The sequence below is a fragment of the Cervus elaphus genome, chromosome 16 (assembly GCF_910594005.1).
Source record: "Cervus elaphus chromosome 16, mCerEla1.1, whole genome shotgun sequence".
NCBI lineage: Eukaryota > Metazoa > Chordata > Mammalia > Artiodactyla > Cervidae > Cervus > Cervus elaphus.
The window spans coordinates 21,469,528-21,475,721 of NC_057830.1; the positions used below are offsets into that span (position 1 = coordinate 21,469,528).

General features: G+C 39.9%; 1 pseudogene; it reads left to right on the forward strand.

Annotated features, from left to right (window-relative positions):
- The first annotated feature begins 535 nt into the window (after positions 1-535).
- On the forward strand, positions 536-765 carry LOC122673126 (annotated as a pseudogene).
- Positions 766-6,194: the final 5,429 nt, after the last annotated feature.

The window sequence follows — 6,194 nt, forward strand, 5'->3', positions numbered from 1 at the left end:
GTAGTCTACTAAATCTATTTAGCTATTTTCTGTATACATCTACCCTGTACTTACTTTCCCAGTTCCTGAACAGAGCGTTGGTTAGGTGACCTCACTAACTGGTGCAATTTTACCACTGGTCTCCTGGTCCAGGGGGTGAAGTTGTTATGGTAGAAAGCCCCACATAAACAGAACGAGATGGCAGAGGAGTAGGTGGATGTTGAGGTTATCTCCACAGATAAATCAGGATTACACCTTCAGACACAGAAGGCCATGCAGAATTCCAGCTGAGAGTGGACAGGAGTATCTGACCAGCAGAAAAGAATAGAATCACGCAAAACTCAGTAGGATGAAGGAACTAGGGGGAAAAACCTGAGTGTTCGTAGGACTGGACCTGCCCTCAGTGGGTAGGGGAATTGAAGAGTGGTCTGATCCCCACATCTGGTCAAGTGTCTAAATCAGAGGAGAAACATTTAAGGCTGAGAGTGAACAGCTGATCTGTGGCAGCCTTAATGGAATGAGAATCAGACAGTCCTTTCTATAGCCACACATACCAATCGCTTCTTGGCCTTTTGGCTAAGATCAAGTGTAGTATAGCCACACATACCGCAGAAAGGGACGCAGGTCCCCTGGAAAGAGCAGTGGCTGGGAGCTGGAGTTTAGGGATTGTGGAGCAATCCCTAAAGATTAACAAATTGAAAGTTAAAAACCATATGATCATCTCAATAGATGCAGAAGAAGTGTTTGACAAAATACTGCACTCATTTATGATTAAAACTAATTAAAAAAATGAGCATAGAAGGAACCTACCTTAACATAGTAAAGGCCATATATGATAAGCCTACAACAAATATTATTCTCAATGGTTGAAAAACTGAAAGCATTCCCTCAAAGACCAGGAATAAGACAAGGGTGTCCACTGTCACCACTATTACTCAACATAGTTCTGGAAGTCCTAGCTACAGCAATCAGAAAAGAAAAAGAAATGAAAGGAATCCAGATTGGAAATGAAGAAGTAAAGCTCTCACCATTTTCAGATGACATGATACTGTACATAAGAAACCCTAAAGATAGTATCAGAAAATTGCTAGAGCTAATCAGTGAATTTAGCAAAGTTGCAGGGTACAAAATCAATACAGAGAAATCACTTGCATTTCTATATACTAACAATGAAAAATTAGAAAGAGAAATTAAAGAATCAATCCCATTCTCATGGCATCAAAAAGAATTAAATATATAGGAATCAACTTACCTAAGGAGACAAAAGAACTGTACACAGAAAATTATAAGATACTAATGAAATTAATCAAAGATGACATAAACAGATGGAGAGATATTCCATGTTTCTGGGTAGGAAGAATCAATATTTTGAAAATGACTATAGTACCAAACACAATATATAGATTCAATGTGATCCCTATCAAATGACATTTTTTCACAGAACTAGAACAAAAAATTTCACAATTCATATGGAAACAACAAAGACCCTGAATGGCCAAAGCAGTCTTGAGAAGGAAAAATGCAGCTGGGAATCAACCTTCCTGACTTCAGATTTTACTACAAAGCTACAGTCATCAAGAAAGTATGGTACTGGCACAAAAACAGAAATACAGACCAAATGGAGCAAGATAGAAAGCCAAGAAATAAACCCATGTACCAATGGGTACCTTATTTTTGATGAAGGAGACAAGAATATACAATGGGGCAAAGACAGCCTCTTCCATAAATGGTTCTGGGAAAACTGGACAGCTACATGTAAAAGAATGAAATTAGAACACTTCCTAACACCATACACAAAGATAAACTCAAAATGGATTAAAGAGCTAAATGTAAGACCAGAGACTATTAAAGTCTTAGAGGAAAACATAGGCAGAACACTCGATGACATAAATCAAAGCAAGACCCTCTATGACTCACCTCCTAGAGTAATATAAACAAAAACCAAAGTAAACAAGTGGGACCTGATTAAACTTAAAAGCTTTTGCACAAAGGAAACTAAGCAAGGTGAAAAGACAACCCTCAGAACAGGAGAAAATAGTAGCAAATGAAACAACTGACAAAGGTTTAATTCCCAAAATATACAAGCAGCTCATACAACTCAATACCAGGTAAGCAAACAACCCAGTCAAAAAGTGGGAAACAGACCTAAACAGACATTTCTCCAAAGAAGACACACAGATGGCTAACAAGCACATGAAAAGATGCTCAGCATCACTCATTATTAGAGAAATTCACATCGAAACTACAATGAGATATCACCTCACACTGGTTAGAATGGCCCTCATCAAAAAGTCTACCAACAATAAGTGCTGGAGAGGGTGTGGAGAAAAGGGGATGCTCTTGCACTGTTGATGGGAATGTAAATTGATATAGTCACTATGGAAGGTGAAAAAACTAGGAATGGAGCCAGCATATGACCCAGCAATCCCAATCTAGGCATATACCCTGAGGAAACCAAAATTGAAAAAGACCCATGTATCCCATTGTTCATTGCAGCACTATTTACAGTAGCTAGCTAGAACATGGAAGCAACTTAGATGCCCATCAACAGATGAATGGATAAAGAAGTTGTGGTACATATACACAATGGTATATTACTCAGCCATAAAAAGGAACACATCTGAGTCAGTTCTGATGAGGTGGATGAGCCTAGAATCTATTATACAGAGTGAAATGAGTCAGAAAGAGAAAGATAAATATACTCTAACACATATATACAGAATCTAGAAAAATGATACTGAAGAATTTATTTTACAGGGCAGCAATGGAGAAACAGACATAGAGAATAGACTTACAGACATGGGGAAAGGGGAGGAGAGGGTGAAATGTATGGAAAGAGTAACATGGAAACTTATATTACCATACGTAAAATTGATAGCCAACAGGAATTTACCGTGTGGCTCAGGAAACTCAAACAGGGGCTCTGCATCAACCTAGGGGGTGGGGTGGGAGGGAGATGGGAGGGAGTTTCAACTGGGAGGGGATATATGCAGACCTATGGCTGATTCATGTTGAGGTTTGACAGAAAACAACAAAAGTCTGTAAAGCAATTATCCTTCTATAAAAAAATTAATTCATTAAAAAAAAGAGAAAGCCCCACATAGCCTTCCTTACTGTTGACAAAGAGCCAAAAGCAATGGCAAATGCCCAAGGGAAGTTCACGGGATATTGGCACTGTTCATGACTAAAGATGCAAGGATGTAGACTCCCACCATGGTCCATTTAGCTCTCTAATATAGCCAGGGCAAAAGGCAGATGAAAACTGGATAATGACAGTGGATAATTCCAGGTGATGTCTCTAATTGCAGTTGCTTTTCGAGATACAGCCTCCTTAGTGGAGCAAATCAAAAGACCTCCAGTCATTAAGGATGCAGCTAAAGATAAGGAATTTTTTCCTGCTTAATGCCAAATAACAAAGGAACTGAGAACTTTCTTTGGCTAAGAAGAACATCTTCAGTGTCTTGCCTCAGGGGTATTTCAATGCTCTGGCTCTTTCCCACACATTTCCCATTTCACTGACCTGCAGGACAGTATTCTGAGTCATTCACAGCATTGATAGCATCATGCTGACAGGACTCCAAGAGCTGATGTTGGGACACATGTGTTGGTGAGACACATATGCAAAAGAATGGAAGACGAACATTTTTCAGCCCAAACCACCAAGGTCTGTGTCCTTGGTGGAGTTTCTGGAGTCCAGCGTCACAGGACATTTGGGGATGTTGTCTCTAATTTGAAAGAATGTTGCTGTGAATTGTGTTCTTTACTTCTCAGAAAGATATACAATGCTTGGTGTGCCTCTGTGGGATTTGGAGGTAGTCTGTATCAAAGTTAAGTGTGCTGCTCTGAGTGACCTGAAAGGTTTCCAGTTTTGTATAGAGCACGACCCATGAGAAGGCAGTAAAGCTGATGGTCTACATTGCCTAGAAGGAGATAGGACCAGAGGTAAAGATCTATATTGATTTATGGGCAGAGCCTAGTCCCTTCCCAGGGACTGGGAAGGATGGGTGATAATGAGTGAGTAGTGTGACAAGATATGAATAGTACTGATTGAGTGTCCAGCAAAAATGAATATTTTTATCACTGACATTGTTTAGGATATCTAGAACATGGTGATAATAAATAGTAAATTTTCAGTTAGATTTATCCTTATTTTAAAATTGTACCCCCTTACTACCTCATATTCGTTGAGAACATTTTGGGTTTGTCAATAGATAGATAAATCGATAAATACCCGTGTGGTGCCCCACTGTGCATGGAGCTTTTAAGAATCTGGTAGACACCTAGAGATGGTCAGACAGAGTGAAGTAGGTCAGAAAGAGAAAAACAAATGTTGTGTATTAATGCATACGTGTGGAATCTAGAAAAAATGGTATGGATGATCTTATTTACAAAACAGAAATAGACACAGACGTAGAGAACAAACATATGGGCACCAATGGGGACAAGTGGGGGTAGAATGGATTGGGAGGTTGGGATTGGCATATACACACAATTGATCATATGCATGAAATAGACAACAAAAGAGGACCTGCTGTGTAGCACAGGGAACGCTACTCCAGGCTCTGAGATGGCCTAAATGAGAAAGAAATCCAAACACAGAGGGGATATATGCATACGGAAAACTGATTCACTTTGCTGGCCAGCAGAAACTAATTCAACATTGTAAAGCAACTATACTCCAATAAAAATTAATTAAAAAGAAAAGAGTCTGGTAGAGAAGATAGCCAACAAGCTGAAATGAGTCAGTCTTTCCCATTACTCTGATGTGTACCTACTGAACTCACAAATAAAGTGACAAAAGTCAGCACTGCCATTCGTGGGTGTTACCAATGACTAACCCTGTAACTGGCCCTGTGGGTTACAATCTGAGGCAGACTGGTAAAACTAGTGAGAGAATGGACTTCAGCCAGAGATCTGGAGGTGTGTGTAATAATTCACAAGGCATTAACTTTTCTTCCTAGGTGCATGGAGGGCATAAAAGGTAAATACAAGCTTTTGTTTTATTTCATTTAAGGGCATAGATATGAAGTGAGTATGATCATCATTGTCATCTCCCCACCAACTGTGCACTGCAGACGCGGCCTGTCTCCCCAACCCCACCCTGTGGGTTCCACCTGCCTCTTCCAACCCATTTACTGGCATCTTTCCACCTCCTGTCTTCTAGAAATCTGTCAGAGTCTTCAAAGGCTGATGGTCTCCATCGTCCACTCTGCTCCCTTTCCTTGGTTTCCACGGATTTACTCCCACTTGTACTTCTCTTGGATGATTTTAGTGAGGGAGACAAGGAAACCTTGTATCTCATTCTACCATCTTGAACCAGATGACTGGGCTTTTGCATACGGTTTCCCTTTGGTTTAATTACCACAGACATCTGTAGCAGTGCAGGGGAAATGCTGCATGCTGGTAATAGTACAGTTAAGTCCCCTACATACAAACCTTCAAGTTGTGAACTTTCAAAGATGAGAACATGTGTTCACACGTCCAATTATGTAAGTTAGTTCACACGTCTGGCATACATTGTCATGTGTGTGCACCCTCTAAAAGTGGTACACTGTACTGTGAGATTAAAAAAAATGTTTTCTTTATTTTTTGTATTTGTATTTTATGTATTATTTGTGTGAAAAATATTATAAACCTATTACAGTACAGTACTACGTAACTGGTTGTATTAGTTGAGTGCCTAGGCTAACATTGTTGATCTTACGAATAAATTTGACTTATGAATGCATTCTCGGAACAGAACTTTTTTGTACATAGGGTACTTACTGTGGTATTTCCCTTTCCTCTTGGATGGGAAAATCCCTGCTTTTCTATGAAAAATCAGGAAGAAATGTGCTGGAAAGAGCTGAGCAGCCATAGGAAAGAAGGGGGATGTCATTGTGAGTTCCACAAATAAGTTTTAAAAAACTCATGTAGAAGGGTATTTCTGCTCATCTTGAAAACAACACCAGAGCCTTATGACTATGTCCCTTGGGGCATTTCCAGGATAAAACTAAGACAGGAAAGTAACCTGAGAGCATTCCATTTTCGGTATCAATCAATATAGTGAAATTATACCCCTGAGCTGCAGCTTGTTGGCCCCATGATGGGTTGTGTGATGCCCACAAGGAGATGCTGGGGAAGAGATGTTTAGAAAGAAATGTTGGCTAAATTGCTCTGGGAACAACAAAGGAGAGTGGCAGCTCCCAGCCTCCTGGATCACTAATGTGATGTGC